Source organism: Myotis myotis, unplaced genomic scaffold (genome assembly GCF_014108235.1).
Source record: "Myotis myotis isolate mMyoMyo1 unplaced genomic scaffold, mMyoMyo1.p scaffold_m19_p_13, whole genome shotgun sequence".
NCBI lineage: Eukaryota > Metazoa > Chordata > Mammalia > Chiroptera > Vespertilionidae > Myotis > Myotis myotis.
The window spans coordinates 18,889,887-18,913,775 of NW_023416317.1; the positions used below are offsets into that span (position 1 = coordinate 18,889,887).

Here is a 23,889-nt window from a genome sequence, read left to right on the forward strand (position 1 = left end):
CAGTGGTTGAGCATCGACCTATGAACCAGGAGGTCACAATTTGATTCCTGGTCAGGGCACATGCCTGGGTTATGGGCTCAATTCCCAGTGGGGGGCATGCAGGAGGCAGCCAATCAATGATTCTCCCTCATCACTGATGTTTCTCTCTCTCTCCCCCTCTCCCTTCCTCTCTGAAATCAATAAAAAAGATATATTAAAAAAAAAACCCAAAAACTTCTCAAAGAAGTTTGTGGCATATTAAAGAATTGAGAATATTTCCCTTGAGGCAGTGCTGTGGGCTACACATCAGATAATTTTATGTTCTGAGTAGTCTACACACACACACACACACACCCTCTTAGGCTAATCTATACTGGTCAGGATACTAATATTAGGCAGGTACAGATTCCTAAGGATCGAATCTTGTCGCCAAGGTGAGCCAGGCCTGCTTAAATGAGGACACTGTTGTATTAGGGCATGCTCCCTGTGCCAGAAGAGGGTGCAGGCAGGTGAGTAGGCTGTTGCCACACATCATGGCGTAAGGGTCTGGGGCCTTACCTTGGATGTTCTTCTCTTGTATTCTTGGTGATTATCTTAGGGGATAGCATTAGTTCCAGGGCAGAGTTCTGAGCAGTGTGAAAAAGTGGCTATTGCAAATATTTTTTTCTCTCCTTCCCATCACTTGTCTCATCTCCAGACCAAATCCTAGAATTTGCAAACTTAGAGGTGGTGGATTTTATATAAATGGGAGCTAGAAGAGGTGGTATGAGTACAATGAAATGAGATAAGACTCCAGAAATTGAAAAATGGTAGGAGGTCATAGAGACCTGCAGGTACCTATTCAGTCTCAGAAGGGTCCTTTCCCTCAGAACTTAAAAATGTCTGGGTTCTCATACATCAGCTCCATTTTGCATTATTATTATTTTTTTTTTCTGGAAAGGGCAAAGGGAGGGTGTTCCCATCTATTTGAAAACTTCTGGAGGAAGAGCCCAAAGGGAAAGGTTATTCCATATAAAGATTCCGCTGAGATTAAGTGGGGAGAAAGGACAAGAGAACTCCCGGTCACTTTTCTATCCCTTTAGAAGGACTGCTTTTAATTCTATTTGTGTGAGTAGATGAGGTAAAGCCCCAGGTGGGATGCAGGCTCTGCAGCGTCCAGCTCACAGTCTGTCGGGGTCTGTGGGTTACCAGCAGCTCATGCTGTCTGTGTTTTCTTTCTCCCTCCCTCCCATTACACAGATGTCAGCTTCTCTGTAGGTTTCTGGAAGAATGCCTGACAGGTAGAGGCAATGTTCTGTATGGATTGTAAAGATCCCATCTTTTCTCTAGGACTTTGCTACTATAAAACTTTTGGGGACAGGTTTCCAGCTCTGTTGTGTAATGGGAGAAAAGGCATACATGCAGAATTGTCTGTTATATCAGAGACAGATAACACTGGGATGATAGGCGGGCAGTTTCCCTGGCAACATCATTCACCTGAAAGTCCATTCCTCCACTCATTTTAGCAGTCACGCATGATGCCATTAGGAGACCTAGAAATGCAGAGTAGGCAAGTCCAGAATAAAATGGGAAGCATTATTTCCATGACTCTAAAATAGAGATTGAGAAATCCAAGCAAACTCACAACACTCTACTCATATTGGCGCCTTCTCCTTTATTTCCTATTCTTTTTTCAGAAACCCATGGTGTCACACTAGAGTGTGATTCCATAAATAGCGAAGATTCCAATAGCAGACACATACTTTACAGTATTTTAAAAACCAATATGCTTTCTTCACACACATTGAGCCTTCTTATTTTTTCCTAGCAAATCTTTGCAGCTTGGGGTGAGGGAGGCAAATTATCAATGATTACTGCAGGAAACATCCCCTCAGTTTAATATTGAAGTTAGCCAAAGCTCAGTTCTATCTTGCTGGGCTGATCACCTCAAGGATTTGAAAGTTTGAAAACATGAGGCCCCCACCTCTCCTTTTTCTTCCAATTTGGTGACTTTGATATGCCATTTCTTATAAGTCTTGGTTGGCAAGCAAGGTTAGGGCTATTGTTAATTCTGATCTGAATTTGTATTTGAGGAATACCTTAAAAATTGGCAGGCAACTTTACTGGCCATGTAATTACCAGGTCAGGGTAGTATGTTTTGATTTGAATGACTTAATATTTACTACTTTGCAAACAGAGGCTAACAATGGGTTCCAAGGCCTTCTGCAGACCTATGTTATTCAACTTTTAGAAGCTTGTCAAGTTTAAGAAAAATACTCTGTCTCCTTGATGGCTACCTTTTGGGAAGGGGAAGTTGGCATTCATGTGTTTTCTGGACAGGCTGTGTTGAAAGTCATTTTGGGAAGACCAGGGACCACATGGCCTCGACATCGAGGAGGTAAGCACAATCTTCCATGTTGTTTCCTTGATGACTGACAAATCCAGGACCAGAAAGAACCAGAGTTTTTATAGACGGCTTTCCTCTGCTGGCTTGTGTCTGACTCTGAGATGTGATGTGGGCACCAGTCCTGGGCTCTGCCTATTCCGTGTCTACATTCCATTTAGTTGAGTGGATGAGTTAGAACACCAGATAGGAGGCAGACTCAGCAGCTTCCAGATCTCAGAATCTGGGGGTTTCTTTGAAGTTGCCAGACTTGCTGTTCATGTGACTTTCTCCCTCCCTCCTACTCCACAAATACAAGCTACTCCACAGGATTCTAGGAGGGTGGATATACTGTTTTGTGCGGATTATAAAGAGCCTCCCTTCTCTACAGGACTTTGCAAGCATAAAATTTTTGAGGGCAGCATTTGTCTGAATAATAATGGCTTTGTCAGGCCTGATCCAAAACTCCTGTGGAGGGAATTGATGGATATGTCATTGTGCAGGACATGGTTCTGGACATCATAAAGTATTATAAAACACAATCCTTATGCTTAGTGCATGCTGGCCAACAGGTGGTGGCAGTAGGGACTCTCCAGGAGCTGGGGTCAGTGCTAACCACTGGTGAGTTTGATGACTGTGAGTTGTATGGGACAAAAACACATGGAGGGAATAGTGGGAAATATGGCTGGTAAGTTAGGTTGGGGCCGAGTTTCAGAAGGCCTTGACTGAAGGATACGAGGTTAGGTGCTCATTTCTGTAGGTAATGGGCAGCTTTGGGTGGTTTGATATAAGACACAATTTCCAACTGGTATTTAAGGAAGCTACATGAAGTCAGGGGGACTATCTCCTTTTGTGCTCACCTTGCATAGAGCCTGGCATATAGTAGAACTATGAAAATTAGGTGAAACCATGAATAAATAAATGAAACTGTATTGTACTCTTATAACTGTCCAGGATGAGACAGGGGCTGGGGTTGGTGTGGAGGAAACTGGAATGGAATTGCCTGGGACACATATAAGAAGCAGGGATTGGTGATTGGAAGTGGCAGGGAAGGAAAGGGAGGGACAAGGGAATGAATGAATGAATGAATGGAGTCTAAGATCAAGAACCAGAATAGGAGATTTTATTGTTCCATGTGACAGACATGAGGACTTTTGGGAGAAGACCATATTTGGGCTTAGATCTGTGACCTTCTGTTGATGACTCAGTTGGCAGGCTGGCTAGACAGGACTGGTGGTCAGGCCATGGCCTTACCTGACTGTGGAGTTCTCTGAGAGGTGGTATTGGTTGAAGTAAGGAAGTTGCATCTACACAGTTACCTTAAATTGATGTTCTTGGGGCAACACTCAGTCCTGGCTGGAACAAGATCAATGTGTAAAAGCAATAAGGCCAATGTGGGTTGAAGAGGTGTCCACATATGCATAGACCACGGAGAGGAACATGTGACAAAGCCTCTTTCTCCCCATGGACCGCACAGGCACTATTTTTTCAGGGCAAAACGAGGGGCAGAAAGTCGAATCCAGTACATCTGACTTTTAATCCCAATGCTTCCATTTCCTGTGGTTAATGAGAAGCAGTTAGCCTGGTTATTAAAGGCTTGGATTCCAGAACTGGAAACATCTGACGCACATCCCAGCTCTATCACTTACTAGCTGTGGGACTTTGGGCAAATTCTTAAACTCTCTGTGCCTCCATTTTCTGATCTGTTAAGTTGAGGTAATCTTCACCGGGGGTAGTTTTAAGGATCAACTGAGTTACTATGAATAAAACAGCTTTGTACATACTGGTTAGTAGTAGTATTCCTCTCTATGTAGGAGAATCAGTAGTTGAATGATGTTTATACCTAGAGACTCAGTATTCGGATCTATAAAGGGGGAGTTGTAAACCTAACACAAACCCACTTCCCTCCCTTTCGAGAGTGATGGATGCTTTCCGAGTAGGCTGTGTGTTTACTTGTGACCCTTCATGTCTCATCAGACGTTACCATTTGTCAATCCCTTTCTTTTCTCCAGACTCACTGCTGAAAGCCAGTATCCAGACGAGGTTGATCTTTTGACACCTGCAGTATGAACCCCATCCCTAGTGTGTTAGATTGTTCAGTTGTAACTGACAGAAAAAAAATTCAAGCATACATTAAAAAGTGAATTTGGGGCTATGCAGCTGAGAAGTCGTGTGTGTGTGTGTGTGTGTGTGTGTGTGTGTGTGTGTGTTTTGCCCCTGGCATAGTAGACCTGGAGCTCAGACGCTGCGTGGGGGCTCTATTTCCTGCCTCTTTCCCCGCTCTGTGGGCTTCAGATACAGTAAACCTCCTTAGGCGGTGTGTTCACCAGTCTGAACTGGCTCTGCTTTAGTAAGAAGCTCACTCCTTGCGCATTCATTTTATCTAGAGTAATGGTGTGCTGTGATTGGCCAGACCTGAGTCATGTGCCCCTTTTGTGTCCAGAGGCGGGATCTGTAAGCAGAAACAGTCAAAGGAGGGCTTCTGGGCAGCCTGGAAGGATATCTCCTCTAATAAATACATCATACTCACCCAGGCATCTACAGATGCAGGCTGGGAATGTCCAACTGCCCATAGCTGGCTCAGAAACCATAGCAACATTGTTCTTTTTGCTCTTCCTGGTTTGGTTTCTTGTTAGTTAAAAATAAAGATGCAATATCGTCTAAAATTCAGGGCACCAGCAATAGTGAAAGGAACATCAGGTTGTGGTTTGAGCTGGGCCCTGGGGCGGGAGTGTCTGGGCACATTTGAAGAATCGGCTGGTTGCATGTGCTGGAGGCCACTTGAACTGCCCTCTGCCCTTCCCCGGTATGCTGGCTGTAGATTGCTCTCCCTAACTCCTGCGGGCACCATAAGGATCAACAAATGAATGTTTTCAGCTACTTTAATATCCTATGTCTAAGGGATTAAACCAGCCGTGGCCAAACTACGGCCCGCGGGCCGGATCCGGCCCGTTTGAAATGAATAAAACTATTGAAAAAAAAGACCGTACCCTTTTATGTAATGATGTTTACTTTGAATTTATATTAGTTCACACAAACACTCCATCCATGCTTTTGTTCCGGCCCTCCGGTCCAGTTTAAGAACCCATTGTGGCCCTCGAGCCAAAAAGTTTGCCCACCCCTGGATTAGACACTTCCCAACAATTCGCTCCTTTGCATTCTTTCATGCATAATTCTCAAACAGAGATAGTTCCTGTTTTACTTTTAAGAAATCAAAGCTGTTCTCTCCACACCATTTTTCATTTTCTTCTGCTTTTTAAAATGCACCATGCACTTACGCCGTGTGAATGTTAGTAATATTGCATAACTTCGAGCACACGATTCAGGTCACTCAAAATTCTCTCCAGTTCCATTCTTTGTTCTAGATTTCAGATCTCCTGAGTCTGATGTATTATTCACTTTATGATTCTCACGGAACAAGATGCATTATTTACCAGGTTGTGGGATAGCTAAAATTCACGCTTTCTTGTAAATTGTAAATAGCATGCTGGGTTAGACTGGGTTGCTGAGTCAGGCTTGCGCTGACATCATGGTATATGCACTTTATTCTCTGGATGATGTTTTGTTTCCAATCCTTGAATATTCTGGTAGGATAAACTTTGATGCTTTGTATATTAATATGGCCCATCGATTCTATCTCTCTGTAATTTACAGAATGTATAGAATCCATGGAATTCGGCAATAGGCATTGTAAACTAAACCAAGGACTATGTGTGTGGTGCCTGGAATTTGTTGGGTTGAACCCAATTTCTGGAAGAGCATGCAAGAGTTTATGCACCACTAGAGGGCAGTAGAGTGATGCATCCCAGAGCTGAGAGTTTGTTGGCACTTTTGTATTTCTTATCTTGTGGAAACATTGGTTCTAGAACTTTTTTTTTTTTTTAAAGCTTGCATTTTTTTGTCCCTGGGCTGTGATGGGGCTAAGATATGCAGAAATGTTGATGCTCATGCTAATTCCAGTAATACTTTAGGTTTCTGTAGCTAGTCGTGTGCTGGTGTGTATCAGTAAGCTCGCTGTGGGGAAAGCCCTGATTTGTAGCATTTCTGTGATGTAAATATCCTCATCATGGCTGATTGCAAGCTACTGATCTGACGTCACTGTGTGTGGAGGTAGGGAGACAGGTGCATGATCAGGACATATACCCCCCGATGAGCTTTGGCCATTTGCCACTCACAGTCTGCTGCTGGTTATGTTTTCAGATGTGCGTAGCCTAACTCTTCCCTAACAGTCTAAAAGCCAGAGAAGACCTGCCTGATGCTTTTTGTCTCCCCACACTGCACCCAGCACAGTGCCTTAGACATTTTAACTTTTTAAATGAGAACTTTTTATTGAAGAATAATGTACCTGCAAAATGTACAAATTATCAGTCAATTATCCATCAAATAATGAATCTTTAGACTTACAGTGTACCCAGCCCCTAGATCAAGAGACAGCATATTACCAGCATCCTAGAAGCCCCCATTGCCCCCCTCAGGCATTAACATCCTGCTGTCCCGGGTCTAACTCCATACATTAGTTTCATGTGTTTTTGAAATGTCACATAAATGAAACCCTTTAGTATGCAGTCCTTTATGTCTGGCTTCTTTCCATCTTCTTACGTGATTCATTCATTTGGTTGCAGATAGCTGTACTTCAGTCTCGTTGCTCTGTACTATATTCTATTGCATGAATATGCCACAGTTTATTTTGCATTCTACTGTGTTGGTCATTTGAATTGTTTCCAGTTTGGGGCTATTAAGAATAGGGCTACTGTGTTCATTCAACTGTGTGTCTCTGATGAATAAAAGCACATAGTTCTGTTGGGAACAGGCAAAGATAATGGGTAGGTAATCTGGTAGGCAGGTGTCTTGAAGTTTTAGATCTTAAAGACACCCTGATTCGGTGGACCGGCATGGATAAATTTCTGTGGGACCACGTTAGACTGACGTTGGAGAGGATGGCTTTGTGTGACAGTAGAGATACGTATCCAGCTGTAAATTTGGAAAGAAAAATCACTAGGCAGGCTGAACATGGATGGGGACTGTGGGGACGAGCTGGTGATTGTCCAGGGTGGCGACTCCTATCCAGAAAGTCCAAGATGGTGAATGGAAGTTGGTGGAGCATGGCTTTGGGGAGTCTAGGAAGTGTGGTATCTGGAGATGTAGGCGGATAAAAGATTAGAACGAGGAAAGACATTCATGAACTCAGATAAACATTTATTGCCCACCTACCACTCACCAGGCACTGAACTGGTAATATGATAGTGACTGAAACATGATTGTGCTTCTAAGGAGCTTATACTCTAGTTACAGAGAGAGACAAGCAGCCAGGCAGTACTGTTTAGACAGGTGGTGAGTACTTTGATGAGGGCATTGCTTGGTGCCCTGGGAGAACAGAGGATGTGGGTGTGATAACCCAGCCCAGGCTGGGGCGGGGGGTAGGGAGTGGCCAGGGGCGGGTTGGGAGGGAGGAGGTCTGACAGTGACTTCTGCAGGAGATTGTATGTGATTGCAGACCGAGAGAATGAATGGGTTGGGGAGGGTTTTCCAGGCTGAGGGAATGGCATATGCAGGGACCAGCAGTAGAGATGGCACAGTGAAGTAGGGAAATGGGGGGTGGTTTGCAGTGTGGCTGGAGCCTAGTGTAGACAGGGGGCATGATTAGAGATGAGACTGGCATGGAAGTTAAAGTCCAACCATGGAGGGATTTGGTGCTCTATCCTCAAAACCATGGCAAGCTATTAAATATTTTAAGCATACTCGGCTGGGCATTCTCTGGAACAGGTGGGGCACCTGACATAATCAAGACAAGGCCCATTCTCTTCAAGGTAGACTCTTGACCTTAGGAATAAGGTTGCAGCCCCCTTATGAGAACTGAGACCCGTGATCTTTGTTATTGTAATTGTGTTCTGGTAAATGAGCTCTCTGGTGGGCAAGCAGGGGAGGTGGGGAGCTCTGATTATAGTGTTTGCCAATTTCCATGGTGTAAGTATGCCAGCTTGCCAAAATCCTGAACATTGAACAGCTGGTTCTTGCGATCCCGTAGGCGCCTGCTTCAGCACCATGACTGTGTCACCAGGTTTACTAGGGCGCAAAGCTCCTGACATTGCGTTAGAGGTCGCTCACCAGTAGCTCTCAGGCTTCATTGTACGTCATCACCTGCCCTTGTTAAAGCACAGATCCATGGCCACCCCCAGAGCTTATGACTCAGTAGGTCTGGAGTGGGGCCTGAGAGTTGGCATTTCTAATAAGTTGCCAGGTGTGGAAATGCTTTGTGAACCAGTGCCTTTAAGTCACCCCTTCATGCCTATCCCTGGAGGAGATGAGTCCCAGATCCTCATGGAGGGGCCGAGCCTGTAGAAAATCATTCCCCTTTTGTGGAGAAGAGGAAATAAGACAGGGATCCATGCCAGTCCTGGCAGAGAAGACATTAATGGCAGCATCGTGATGTAAAAGGAATCAGGATTTGTACTCAGAAGATCTGGGTTGAGCACCTTTGCTGGGTAAATGTAGGTGTGTTACCCAAACTGAATTTTAGGTGGTTCTCTCAGCGCCAGAATAGCTTCTCTGATAACACTGATCTCACAGAGTTGTGATGGTCACGTGAAGCACTGATAGCACTGATCTCACAGAGTTGTGATGGTCACGTGAAGCACTGATAGCACTGATCTCACAGAGTTGTTGTGATGCTCACGTGAAGCAAATTGCCAGCTGGTGTATATTATGAAGAACTGTAACCGCAAACGACTGTGCAAGTGTCAGCTGTTATTCGTAGAGATGAGCACGCGAAGCTGGGGCTCAGAGGTTACATGATTACATAGCTGGAGGCGAGGCTGCTGGTTTTCAGTTTAGAGCCCTTCCTCGTAGATGAATGCTTTTCAGATACGTCCTGTGGCCTTTCTTCAGATGAAACCTTAGGAGGAAGGACGAGCTGCTCTTACCAACTAGGAGAAGGGAACACTCTGGAGCCCGAGGTAATGCCCCAGCTGCGAGGTATCCGCGTCCAGGCAGAAACCTGAGCTCTCGCCTGTGGTTTCCTGGAGGCACCTTCTGCCCGAGGTGGCAGAGGGCAGGTTCACTGGGCAGGACCTGGGCGGCTTGAGGGTAAGGTCAGCACCAGTGGGTCTCACGCTGGCAACACGCAGGCATCACCTGAGGGAGGTTTGAAAAACCCCATGCTTAGGCTGCCCCCTGCCAGTTACCTCAGAATATCTGGGGAGCGAGTCAGTCGTCTGTCCTTTTCAGTTCCCGAGAGCACCCCAGTGAGGCCCCGGGTGGTCACCGGGTGGGTGCCAGTGGTTCTCAGTGTGGGCCCCGGCCAGCAGCAGCAGCAGCAGCATTGCTGGAACTTGTTAGAAATGCAAATTCTCAGACCCCACCCCAGACCCTGCATCAGAAACTCTGGGGTTAAGGGCCCGGAATCTGTGTTTCAGCAGTTTTGCTGGTAACTCTGAAGCATGCTGATTGGAGAGCCGCAGCGCAAGAGCAGAGGTTCTGATGGTGGGTGGACGTCCCCATCGGTGGCGCATATCACTCCATCACTGGAGGAGCTGAACAGACAACACCCCCTGCGGTTCCCATGGGCCCCTCCTCCAAAGGCTCTCTTTCCCCTGGGAGGATGACTGGCCCAGGGACCCTCGGGACTTACCGGGCTGTGTCTTGTCCCTTGTGCTTTTGGGGGAAGAAAACAGAAGAGAATCAGGAGGGCTTGGCTTCTGTCTTTCCCCTTCAGTTCGGAGGCTTCCTCAGTGGGAGACCGGACGTCCGCAGCTCCCTGCCTGGCAGCGCCCCTCCAGCTGTTCCTGCCGTGAGCTCTGTTACCTGACAACCTAGAGATGCAGGTGCCGAGTTCGTAGTGTCCTGGGTCTTGCTTAGGTGTTGTTTCGTTTGTTTGTTGTTGTTTTCTTTGCCAAGTGGTGAGTTGAAGTAATACATGTAAATTATGATTTCTGTTGATTTTTCTCAGCTTGAGGAAACTAGAAAATGAGGGCGATCGTGCCTGTTAGCTGGAGGGAAGACAGGAATAGGTCTAGATTTGAATGAGACAAAGGCAACAAGGGGAGGAGAAGTAGAAAGTTGAATGTAGGGGGCTCGAGAGAGGTAGATAGGAGCCTTCAGTGGCTGGTCGGGGCTGGGACCAGGGAATAGCCATGCTCACCTCACTCCTCCAGCCCCTGACCTCCTGCGGGGCCTCCCATGGACGGAATCCCATCAGAATCTGGAAACGAGAGTCTGTTGATGTATCCGTATGGATCTGTCTTGGGGGACACAGCAAGTTAAGAGAGGGAAGAGAGGGGTTCTGGGTGGGCGTATGGGAGATGTCCAGTAATCTCCCCTCTGCTCCCCATATCCCTTACTACCTGTACATCAGATTTGGCAATTGCATGTGCACTTACTCATGGTCTCTCATATAATTTCTGTGCATTATTTTTATTTAACTCTTGTATGTTACTCACCTTTTCAGTTATTCATGACCCCTTTTCCTAGCAGTATGATACACTTCTAGTGGATGATGAACATGTCTTAAATTTTCCTGTCTCCATAACTGAGCTTAGCCCAGCAGTTACTATAAAGTTGGCATTCCCATAAAAATGTGTCCATTGCACGAAAAATATTTTTTAAAAAAAGTATTTATTTGTTGAGGGTTTTTCAACCCCCAAAGTGCAGGGATTGTGTTTGTTTAATTTTAGATGTGGCCTGGAGTACTTTAATACAAACCAGACTTTATTTAGAATCTCTGAGGCAGAATGGACTGTTTGGTGGGCACCTGTCCAAACGCTATAGCATGAATTCCTTCTAAAAAATCCCCGATTTATGGTTACCTGGGTGGGCTTTACCTGGCTCCAACGACAGGGCTCTCAGGACCTCAGGGAGCAGTGGAGAACATTCAGTAGCTTTGATAAGTAGAAGGTTCTTCTCTAGGCAAGCCTCTTCGTAAGTCATTTACCTCGAGGCCCTGGCAGTCACCGATCTGTCCACCAGACTTACCCCTCCAGAATGCTGCGTAATGGAATCAGATGTAGCTTGTAAGCTTTTAGAGAGTGGCTTCTTTCACTCAGGCTGAAGCATTTGAGAGCCAGCCAAGTTGTGAGGCTGTCAGTCATTTGCTCTTGTTTATTGCTGTGTAATATTCTTACATGTGCCACCATTGGTTTCTCCGTTTACCCATCACAGGACATTTGGGTTGCTTCCAGTTTTGGGCCATTATAATCCTTATCTGGGACCAAGCAGGGTGAGGAAAGAGAGGAAAAAGAGCTACGGGTGCCCACGCCACCCGCTGGGAAGTCCAATTGTCTGATCAAGCTGGAGGCTCCTGGGTGCCTCTTGGTGCTGCTGCGGCAGCTGCCTTCGGGGCTGTGAGACTGCGTGCTGTGGCGCAGAAGACAGAAAAAAGAGGAGAAACTGGCTGGGTGATTTCTCTTATTTCTCGAGTGTCAGGAGACCCTTTTCCTCTCTGGAGTGTTTTCCGCCAGCACTCACACTCAATTCGGATTCCAGGCTGGAAGACGCCGGTGGGAAAAAATGCTGAACTCCCCACGGGTTCGGTTGAACTTCACATTCTGGCCCTCCCCCCAAGTCTCATGCTACCTTTTCTTGTCTGAGCTGCTAGGAGCTGCTTCATGCATTCTCTCCAGGTTTTACAGCTCCCCTCAGTGGGAGAGAGGTGCAGTGGGCTTGCTTGCTCCTTGCCTGAAACAGAGCATTCTTGGAGGGTTTTGTTTTTTATAGTAGTCCCAATGACCCCTACCCCCCACCCCCCACTCCACTTTACCCCCCTCCACCCAGCCCCTGCCCCACCCCAGGCCTTCACCACACTATTACCCATGTCCATGGGTTATGCATATTGTTAGGTTAGGTGGCTCAGGAGGCGGCATAAGAAATAAAGAGTCGAGTGAATCAGAAAAGAAAAGAAAAGGAAAAGGTTTATTTCTGCATCCCCGGGAGACCCATGTACCCCAAAGACAGGGCATGTGGATTCACGCGAACAGGGAGGGGGGCGCTTTTTTTATACTGCTGTTGGGTGAGGTGCGGGGACATGAGCTGAGCTGAGGAATTCTCTGCCGCAGGGGATGGGCAGGATATTCAGAAAGAAGTCAGTATCTGTGTGGGGGTATGTGGATTCAGGGAGAAGAAGCCGGTATCTGTGTGGCACGTTGATCTGTGAGAAATTCCAGGGGAAGTCCATTATCTCATCACAGGTCTGCATGTATCCGATCCTGGGCTCTCTCCAACCTAACACATATATGCATATTAAGTTCTTTGGTTAATCTCTTCCCCTCCCCCAGTCCTCCCCTCTGAGATCATTCTTTGAGTTTTTAATATCAAGTATTATATTTTTATTACCAGTTTAGTGTTTTGAAAAACCTGCTGATTAAAAAATAATTTCTTCTGTATATTTGCAATTTGTTTTCTTTCTTTAAATGGTATGAATATTTTATTTCAGTGTCTGATATTTCAGTATCTGAAATTGTGAGTCTGTATCTGCTTATTTTTGTATATTTTAAATGAATCTCTGTTTTAAGAACCCGTTTCTTAAAATATTGCCAATGGGGATTCTTTGAAGCCTGGGATGAGGGTGGATTACCTCAAGAACGATTTTCTTTGCATCTGCCAAGTGCTTGGGTGTGCTACCAGAATGGGACCAATTTAAGCTAACTTCTTGGCATGAGGTTTGGTGGGCCTCCTGTGTAGTGTGAGTTCCGGCGGTGAGCTCGCAGGAAGGCTGTCTTGTGGGTTACAGATTCTGGGGTGGGTTTTTCCTTTTTCTCAGAGTCGAGATTCCAGCAAGATCACCTTCCTTTAGTCCCCTGGCAGAGCACACAATTTTTCCAATACACCCATTTTCTGAAAGTACATTCTTTGGGCTTCTAGCTTTATGGAGCAGGTCCAACACAAGACCTTGGGTGCCCCTGAACTTGTCTTTTGAACCTGGCAAACATGAAAACCAGGGGTCAACTCCGCAGAGTTAATAGTTGTCCCAAAGGCAAAAGCTGACTTCAGTGTTCTACCTCTTCACCTAGCTTTTGGCCTCAGTATTCCTTATTTTCTTGTTTAATCATCTTTGCGTTTAGGAAGATTATAAAGTATTTACCAGCATTTGTTTTTTTTTTCAGTGGAAGGGTCATTTAGATGACTTGTTCACCAGGCTCCTAGCAATGGGATAGTCTCTTTACTAGACCAGGCGCTACAATTCAATTAGATCTCAGAATAGGTACATTGAATACGTAGAGTGTAATAGAAAGGGCTGGGGGACTAAGGCTGCGTCTAGTATTTCTACCACATTGCCAGTTGAAACCATGACCTGTTTCCGTACCCCCTGACAGGATTGGCTGAGATCACTGCTGAGACTTTGAAGCCCTTCGATGTTTGCTCATTAAGCCATGCTTGGGAAGCGATTATCAAAGTTTCTTCCAATCTAATCTGTTGTCACAACCACCTCTGAAACCGTCTGTGTTTAGGATGTTGCAGTGTCTCAGCTGGTGTAACCATGACCTTGTTGATTTCCCTCAGGGCAGTTCTGATTGCTAGAACGCAATGATTCCGAATAACTGGATCTCGTTATTTAGGCAGGAGAGAGTGCAGTCGCCTCAAGGGCTTGTTCCTAGTGCATCTAGAAGGAATACCCTCAGCAGTGCAAGCCCGGTCACTGCCCGGGCTCAGGAGGCCGGCGGCAGTCCCGTTGTGTTTCTGGCTCTGGTGTTTGAGTGTCTTGGCTGCTGTGGGTAATACAGGATGGTGCCATTTGCTCCAAAGCGGAAGCATTTTTTTCTGCTTCTTCAGGCGAACAATTCAGATGTTTAAAAGTCAGCAATTGTCTGCCCAGGTAATGAACAATGTTCCTATTGAAAAGAAACAGGCTATTGAGTGTCTTTCCTTTAATCATAAGTGTTTGGGATCTTCTGAGGCCTATTATAAACACTCCTGGGCCCCAAATCAGAAGACAGGCAGAGGTGATTTTTATAATCGTATAAAGGTTTAGAGCTATGACTTATTAAAAAGTATGTTTGTATTGATTTTAGAGAGAGGAAAGGAGAGGAAGGAACATCGACCGGCTACCTCCCACAAGCCACCTACTGAGGATTGACTCTGCAACCTGGGCATGCACCATGACCGGGAATTGAACCAATGACCTTTTCTTGTATGGCACAGATGCCCAACCAACTGTGCCACACTAGCCAGGGCTATAGCTATGACTTTTATAGCTTCAGAGCCTTTATTTTTCTACAAAAAATACTTGGAATATCAATATATAAAACATATTAAATTATAAAACATATTAAATTAATATTTTACATGTATTAACATTAATACATGAGGTCCATTTGATGAGATATATTTCAAACTCAAAAAAATTGAACTTAGGACTTCATGTTCAATTAAGTACTGATTTCTATTTGCTGAGGTTTTGTTTCCCGTATGAATTCCAGGGCTCACAGATGACAACAGCAGTCTTATGTCAGTCATAGCACCTACAAAATAAAAATTTGCAGAACCCCCAAAACACCTACATTGGACCCCAACAGAACACAGTTTGATTTGCACTGGTCTTATCTAATCCCGCTGCTTTCTAGTTGAGAAAACAGAGGCCCTGAAAGAGTTAATAATTTGCCCAGAGGCGTACGGGAAAACAAATTTGTTGTGTGCCTACTACGTGCTGGCAGTGAGATGTATTCTACAGACAACAGCCAATATGTTTTCGAAATTTGCCTAAGTTTTGTGATATTTTTGATACTGACATTATTATTTTTTTAAATATATTTTATTGATTTTTTACAGAGAGGAAGGGAGAGAGATAGAGAGAGTTAGAAACATCGATGAGAGAGAAACATCGATCAGCTGCCTCCTGCACATCTCCTATTGGGGATATGCCCGAAACCCAGGTACATGCCCTTGACCGGAATCGAACCTGGGACCTTTCAGCCTGTGGGCCAACGCTCTATCCACTGAGCCAAACCGGTTTTGGCGATACTGACATTATTATCTCCATATCCCAAAACTGAAGTACTGAGAGGCTGAGGAAGTAGGTGGCAGCCAAGCAACAAAGGCCTTTTAGAGGCATGGATGACTTTTGCCAGAGACCAATTCCAGCATGATAGCCAGGCTGCATCTGGGAATGGCTGAAGGCATTTCCCCAAACCTGAAAAGGAATTATTGCTTGGCTGCCAGACAGTTAAAGGGCATCTTTTTTTTTTTTTTTTTTAAATTTTATTGCTTACAGTCTTGCAAAGGGTATTACATATGTGTCCCTTTTTTCCCCCCGCCCTTGACAATCCCCTGGCCTCCCCTACCCCCCAGTGTCTTATGTCCATTGGTTATGCTTATATGCATGCATACAAGTCCTTTGGTTGATCTCTTACACACCACCCTCCTGCCCCCCACCCCTCCCCGGCCTTCCCGCTACAGTTTGACAATCTGTTTGAGGCTGCTCTGCCTCTGTATCTATTATTGTTCATAAGTTTATAATGGTCTCTATTATCCATGAATGAGTGAGATCATGTGGTATTTTTCCTTCATTGACTGGCTTATTTCACTTAGCATAATGCTCTCCAGTTCCATCCATGACGTTGCAAATGGTAAGAGTTCCTTCCTTTTTAGAGCAGCATAGTATTCCATCGTGTAGATGTACCACAGTTTTCTAATCCATTCATCTACTGATGGGCACTTAGGCTGTTTCCAGATTCTAGCTATGGTGAATTGTGCTGCTATGAACATAGGGGTGCATATATCCTTTCTGATTGTTGTTTCTGGTTTCTTGGGATATATTCCTAGAAGTGGGATCACAGGGTCAAATGGGAGTTCCATTTTTAGTTTTTTGAGGAAACTCCATACTGTCTTCCATAGTGGCTGCACCAGTTTGCATTCCCACCAGCAGTGCACAAGTGTTCCTTCTTCTCCACATCCTCTCCAGCACTTGTCGTTTGTGATTTGTTGATGATAGCCAGTCTGACAGGTGTGAGATGGTACCTCATTGTTGTTTTGATTTGCATCTCTCGGATGATTAGTGACTTTGAGCATGTTTTTATATGTCTGTTGGCTTTCTGAATGTCCTCTTTTGAAAGGTGTCTATTTAGGTCCTTTGCCCATTTTTTGATTGGATTGTTTATCTTAAAGGGCATCTTAATCTACATGTTATTGCCTCCTACTGGCCAAACACCTGAACAGCCGTAGGCTAATTCTTCCATTCTGACAATGCTTATGTATACCCTTTGCAGTGTATATCTCTGCCTCGCCTCAGGACAAATTGTGTTAATAAAAAGCATGGGGTCCTGGGACGAGGAGACCTGAGACCTTAGACCAGTGGTTCTCAACCTTCCTGATGCCGCGACCCTTTAATACAGTTCCTCATGTTGTGGTGACCCCCAACCATAAAATTATTTTCGTTGCTACTTCATAACTGTAATTTTGCTACTGTTATGAATCGTAATGTAAATATATGATATACTATATGTGTTTTCCGATGGTCACGACCCACAGGTTGAGAACCGCTGCCTTAGACCTTAGACCTTAAAACTTAGATCTTAGCTCTTTCAGCTAGGCTCCTCTGACCCCCAATGCCTTTCAAAATTATGCTTCATCTCTGGACTCCTATTTAATCTATGCACAGCCTTCTCCAGGTTTCCTGAACCCTTCTTGATGCTGGGACAAGAACCCCGGCAACTTTGGCTGTCAGTGTCAGTAGGCGGGACTTGATCAGAAGTGTGTTTTGAATACGGTGTTCCATGGACTTCACATGCTTTACCTTATAACCCATAGAAAAGCTGAGAGAGGCACTCACGATCGCATTATCCCTGTTTTCCACATGAACATACTGAGACCCAGAGAAATGGTTTGACTTGGCCTGGGAGCAAGTGGCAGAGCTGGGACCTGAACCAGGTGGCTCTGGCCGAGGAGCCCTGCGCTTTTAGAGCTAAGCAGCGGCCAGTGCTCTAGAGCCAGAGACCACCGGGAACACTCTTGTGTTTCAACAAGTTGAGCGCAGTGGTCACTGCAACAAGGGTGATAACCGTGGAGAATGTGGGCGTCTCTGTAAGGGCGTCAGGAAGGACTGACAGGGTTGGGCTGTTAGGAGACTCGAAGGCTGTCTTTGTTTGAGGTAATTCTGTTTCTTAATGATATAATCTTCTAAGAGAGGAGTGGAGTGAAGCTAGAGTTATAGTCAGTAAAGAAGCAGCAGTCAGGCCTGGCCGGGTGGCTCAGTGGGTTGGAGTGTTGTTCCATACACCAAAGAGGTGGTCGGTTTGATTCTTGATGAGGGCACATAGCCAGGTTTCAGGTTCAATCCTGGTTGGGGTCCAGAAGGGAGCTCTGCTGGCAGCTTGCTACTGATATGAATCATAATGTAAATATCTGATATGCAGGATGTTTTTTCATTGTTACAAATTGAACATAATTAAAGCGTAGTGATTAATCAGTAACACAATGTGTAATTATATATGTGTTTTCCGATGGTCTTAGGTGACCCCTGTGAAAGGGTCGTTTGACCCCCAAAGGGGTCGCGACCCACAGGTTGAGAACCGCTGGTGTATAGCGATTGCTTTGTACCTGCAGGATAGGAACAGTGCTGGGAATTCCCTGAGTTTGGAAGCTGATCCCCTGTGAGAGCCTCAAAGGTGGCCCGTAGTCTGGGGACATATTGCTTATATTGAGATGTGTAGAGGCTTGTTGAACTGAAAATAGTGTCCCCAATGCAAGGGGCCTCTAGTTCTGACACCTATTTTTAGAGTCTTATTATTTTATGTTCAGGGAAGGAGGCTGCATGGCCTAGAGGAGAGTGTGGGCGAGAAAGGGAAGTTTGTGCTCCATCTTCAGGGATAAATCAGGGCAGCCAGAAGGACACGGAGGGACGGTGTCCCAGAATTCACTGAAACTCCGGAGCCTCTGCCATGGTGTTTGTTAGCCGAGGCTCTCGGAGGTCCTGGAGTGGGTTGAGGGAACAGAGACGTCTTGGGCTGCCCATAGCACCAGTGACCGTGTCCTCTCAAAGCCCTCCCTTACTCACTTAGGTATAGTCTTTGGTTGCTTCTGTGCGACACCTGCCGTGTCCAGGAGTGGGACAGAGCCCTGATGGCCTGCGAATCTGAAAATATTTACTGTCTGGCTCTTTACAGGAAAAGTTTGCAGATGCCTGAATAAGTGACCCAGCCAGGATTCGAACCCAGGACTCAGAGCCAGAGGTGGCCCTCTGCAGGCAAAGTTCATCCAGGACCTGGAAATGCCGGTGTGAGAGACGGTGAGTGATCAGCCAGCTGGTATCCCAGTGGCCGGGTTACAGTGGGCGAAAGGTGCAGCTGGGTCCTAGGAGCTGAGGACGGAAAGGAGACACGAAGCTCATGACAAGATCAAGTCGTGTGGCAGGTGGTGTCTTAGCAGGACGCTTTCCCTGCAGCCCGTTTCTACCTCTTTCCACACGGTCCTTGCTTCTTGGATGCAGAGGGGGCCCGGGATTCTGGAAGAGCATCCCGTGAGAAGAAACAGGCTGAACTGCCCGCAGAGGTTTGATGTGCTCTTGGGGGAAAACAGACACTCTTGTTGAAACTCGAAAGCGGTTGCTGGGCGCTTCACCAGCTTTGCTGGGCAATAGACTTGCAGGAAAACCGTCTCTCCCATTCAGGGCTGTTGTGAGCAGCTTGGCTCCGGAAACGCTTTTCCTCCCAGCACCTCGGTCAGATCCATTTGCCTCCCGCTGGGAAGAGGCTGAGCTGAAGTGCACCTGCCCGCGTCTCCTGGTGAGAGCACACGCAGCCGATCTCCGCGGCAGGTGCTCTCCGTCGTCCCGGGGGCTCCTAGAAGAGGCGCCCTGTGGAGGGCAGGTGATTAGCATGCGGGATGCTGTCATTACATTCGTTAGGCAGCCTTGGACGGTCGGCGTGCCTTTTACGGCAGGGTAACATTTGCTCATCTAGGAAATTAGGCTCAGAGTGGAAGGAGATGAGAGGGAGCTGGCGTGCAGCACCGACTGAGCCTTTCGTGTCGCCGACACGGGGAGCCCGCTGGTGCCACAGCCTGCGCAGCCAGGGCTGTTGGAAAAGGAGCATCGGAGGGTTGGACGTGGCCTCTGGGAGTTAGTGTCCTGCTTGTTGGCCGCTGTTCTGTCAGCTGAACCTTTGTTCACCTATTTCATAAGTACTCCCCGGTGCTTGCTTCCCCTGTCCGGGCAATCGCGACTCAGTGGTGTCCCTCATGCAATGGGGCCCCTGCCGCCTGGAGGGAGCATGCAGTCTTATGGGGCAGACATGTCAATCACGTAGTCTCACCATCAGACATAAACCTCGACTGCAGTAAGTTCTACGTAGGAGGGGCTCCTGGGCTACAAGAGAGTCTAACTAGTGAATCTGACCTTGTCAGGGAGGGCGGGACCTTGAGGAAGCGGGGTGTCTCCGAGACTGTAAGATGAGCAGTGGTTACCCAGGTGAAGGGAGGGAAGAGGGTCCCACAGGTCAACCTCCCTTCTGTCATGGGCCTAGTATGAATTTGTCTGTGGCCTAATTGACTTACTTGGCTCCCTGAGCCAGCAGTCTTTATTGAGGGCTGTGTGCTGGACTGGAGTACTGAGATGGAAGCACATCGTCAGGATTAGCATCCCAAAGCCGCCATTTATTGAGCTCCGACTTGGAACGCAGGCAGATCGGCAGGTGCACTCCAAATGGGCCTTTTATGAGGCAGGTGGCCTGGGCACGATACTTGGTTTCTCTGAGACCTGGGTCCTACTCGGTTAAAAGTAAAAAGGCTGGCGATGTTTATTTCACCTGATCATTGGGAGCATTCCGTGACTTCCTGCAACATGCAGCACGGTTCCTAGGATGAAGTAGGGATTCGATGGGTATTTGTTGATCGGATTGCCTTGGACCCGTCATGGGCTGTCGAGTCCAGCCTGATTCATCTCCGTTTGTGCAGGGACCACAACGCTCTGCAACTGTCTGCCTGCCCGTTATCCTCCCTTATAGCTTTATCCTCCTATAAACTCTAGCCATTTCTTTTTCTGTTCCAAGCATGAATGAATTATTAAAGAACCATTTGTTTATATATCTCTAGCAAATGCATTATGATTGGTCCAGCTAGGTACCGGGGGAAAAACAAACAAACAAAAAATTCACACTGTTAGCATCTAGGAGTATTAAAATAGATGGGTGGTTTGGGGAGTCATGATTATCCTTTTATGATGACACCTGACAAAAGCAATGCATGTCTGGCTCTTTCAATCCTGTGTGCTCAAATTCTCTTCTTTCTTTTAGTGTCTGCAGTGTCATCAGCCTTGCTCACAAGAAGCCCATAATGTTGCATTTTATTAGGAAATATGTTTGTGTCAGGGATGGAACCGTGTGTTTTGTTGATGCCTCCTGAACCTAAAATTAGATGATCCAGGTGCTTGCCTCTGTTGTGTTTCAAAGAACTGCAGCAAATGAAAAGATACAGACAAGTCTAACGACCTGGAGAGGAAGTGGGCAGGGAAACAGAGCTCAGAGAGATTTCTGGAACTCAAAGGCCCATCTGCTCGGTGTCAGATCCCATGAGCTGAGTCATGGAGCTGCTGGGCAGGGAACCAGTGATGGCTAGTCTCCCGTGAGATCAGCCATTTTCCCCCCAGCCCCCTACTTCTGATAATAAATTGGCAGTTGATGATGAGTAACTATTATTATTATTTCTTAAGTTTTCAGAAACTGAATCCATAGACATGGAAGCGATCTCATGAGATACCTCTGAACACAAATAGCTGGGGCATTTCATCTGTGCTTATCCTAAAATCCCACTTTCTTTGCGGAAAGCCCTTTTATCCTTAGGAGAAATGTGTTTCTTGATTCTATCCAAACAAATGAAAGCAAACAATCAACCCTCATGTTGCTTCCTTCTGAATTGTCCGTGAGAAGCAGAGAGGGGAGTGGCTGCCTCATAAACCCTGCTTGGGTTCGAATCCTGCCTCCTTGACTGAGTGGCTGTGCAACCTTGTTGAAGTCACTTGATCTTTCTGTGCCTGTGCTTCTCATTTTTTTTTTTTTAAGTGGGGAAATAATAGCATTTGCTTCATGGTGGTATTATGAGACCGAATGCATCAGCGTGAGCCAGATTCTTATAACGTCACGGCACACAGCAATGCAAGAAAGCGTTGTTAAACATAGAAAAGACCGCCAGCTTTCTCCTATCCAGTACAGTCATTGCAATGGTACTTGCCCTTCTTCATCAATTCTCTTACAACGTTTTGGCTTTTAGGAGCTATGACATACTAGAAAGAAAGCACGTGAAGCGGCACTCGTGACAAGCTTCATTGAGATGGAGGGGTATTTGTTAGGCCCCGCCCTCTCACCAGGAGGATGGGAACGGCCTCTTTTGAGACCACAAGCTCTGGAGCATCGTCTGGGTCGGGGGCTCAGAGAAAAGATGAGACTTCTTGCTCCCAGTCACGTGTCCTGTAATTACCTGTCGGCAATGTGTCCGGGAGCAAAGCCCACTTCCTTGGGATAACCTGCTGCTTTGCCACCTGTGCTTCTCTGCCCCTTCCACCCGTTCGTCTATGACTTTGTAAAAAAAAAAAGTATTTTTATTGATTTCAGAAAGGAAGGGAGAGGGAGATAGAAATATCAATGATGAGAGAGAACCATTGTTCGGTTGCCTCCTGTACACCCCCTATTTGGGATCAAGCCCGCAATGCGGGATGTGCCCTTGACCGAAATCGAACCCAGTACCCTTCAGTCTGTAGGCTGACGCTCTATCCACTGAGCAAAATTGGCTAGGGCCGCCTATGACTTTTAATGGCTTATTTAGGGGCATGCTGTTGCAACCATCTTCCCCAGACTTATCTGGTGACTAAACAGGTATTGAATAAAAGTGATCCTGTTTCATAGGTAAAGAAGCAAAATGGATGAGAAAATAGGCCAAAAAACATGCATTAAATTCCAGGTTCCTTATATGCGCATTTATTTCTTCCTCAAGAAGGTACCTTCTTTAATCTCCACCCTCATGAAACCATTATGGCTAAAGTCTTGGTGCATTCACTTCTCTTGGGTTCTGAGATTTTTTTCTTCTGCAGAGTAACCAGGGCGTCAATCAACTTACAAACAGGAAGGCAGAGCTGCTGAAGACAGGCTGGGGGGAGCCCAGTGACATGGCTTGGGGTGACCGAGGGAGTACCAAGGGCTGTGAGCATGCTGAGGATGGACACAGGCAGTGGGGCAAGCACCTGGGGCGTCTCCTGGTTCCCCAAGATAGAGGAAGTCCCTGGTTTTGTCAGACTACAATTTTCGTCAGTGTGGACTTCCCATGAGGCCCTCCGGTGTGCCTGGGAGCAAGGATGTCTGAGGTCCTGAGGCCTGGAGTGGGGCTGCATGGATGACTTAGCTCTGGCTTACTCCTGTTCCTTCGCTGTAGATTTCCAGCCACGTGGCCTAGGTCTTTTCCTCTAGCGCCGTGATTCCCAAGCCTTGGGAGATGTCCCCTCCCCCCAGGGGACATTTGGCAGTGCCCGGAGACCTGTGGGCTGTCACCATGGCAGTGGAATAACTATTGGCATCTAGTGGGTGGAGGTCAGGGATGCTGCTAAACGTCCACAATGCATAGAATGACACCCAATGACACAGAATTATACAGCCCCAAATATTACAGTTAAGACACGGCCTCACGTGACAGATGTGTTCCTACCCCTGGGTCTTAGTGCTGGGTGTTCCTGTCCTTGCACCGTTCTCCCTCCAGACCTCTTCCTGGTTGGCTTTTGGTGGCACACAGATTTCAATTGGATAGCCATGCCCTTGGAGGAGATCCCGCTAAATGTCGCCGTCCTCTTCCACATTCAGTTCTCTTTACCAACCCCCCACTCTTAACTTTCCCATAGCACTTAGCCCTGTGAATTACGAGTTGCTCAATAAAGATGCTCACTTTTATGAATCTTGCGTTTTGCTTTTCACAAAGCAAGGAATGTACAAATGCATTTGAATTTTTGATATGTCTTCTATTTTGCCTTTTTCTGTGCAGAAAAGCTTTCCAATATCGACAAGACCCCCTTCACTTGTTGAAAATGTGAAATCATTGTGCGGCAGTAATTAATTTTTTTTTCACCTAATTAAATTTGTGCAAAGAATGAGGAAAGCGCTTTATCATCCATGGGAGAAACGGGTTTCTCACACCTGACTTCAATCACTCTGAGTAACTACTTCATTAAGACAGAGGCAAGCCTAGTGACAGATCATTAATTTTCATGGATATAATCTGGGAAGCCAAATGTTTATAGAAGGGGAGTCTGGCAGGAAGGACATAAATGTATTAGCACTTATTAAAAATAAGCTGTAAGTCTGTTTGCATGCTGCCTCTGTCATGTTATGAATTAATCGCTGAAATGTAACCATCATAAAATATGCGTAGCACAACGTGTCGAGGAAGGAAAAGAAGGTCGTATCTCCCTTCTCTAACAGTTGGAATCTTCTATATTCTTGAATTTACATTTTTTAAAGGCTAGTGGACAGAAATAAAATGGCACCAAAGCCAGGAACATTTGTACTCTCTCTTGCTGTAATGTAACTCTTGCTATTTCGAATAGGATGAAATGGAAGTCAGTGGTTACCTGAGTGGCTGCATTCTGTCTA

The 23,889-nt window shown here is 46.2% G+C and overlaps 1 long non-coding RNA gene across 1 annotated transcript in view; it reads left to right on the forward strand.

Moving 5' to 3' along the window:
• The window catches only part of LOC118668017, a 157,857-nt gene extending 138,974 nt beyond the window's left edge, over positions 1 to 18,883 (forward strand). The window contains exon 3 of the long non-coding RNA XR_004971481.1: positions 18,430 to 18,883. This is a non-coding gene — a long non-coding RNA (uncharacterized LOC118668017). The remainder of the gene's footprint in view (positions 1 to 18,429) is intronic.
• The last annotated feature ends 5,006 nt before the right edge of the window (positions 18,884 to 23,889 follow it).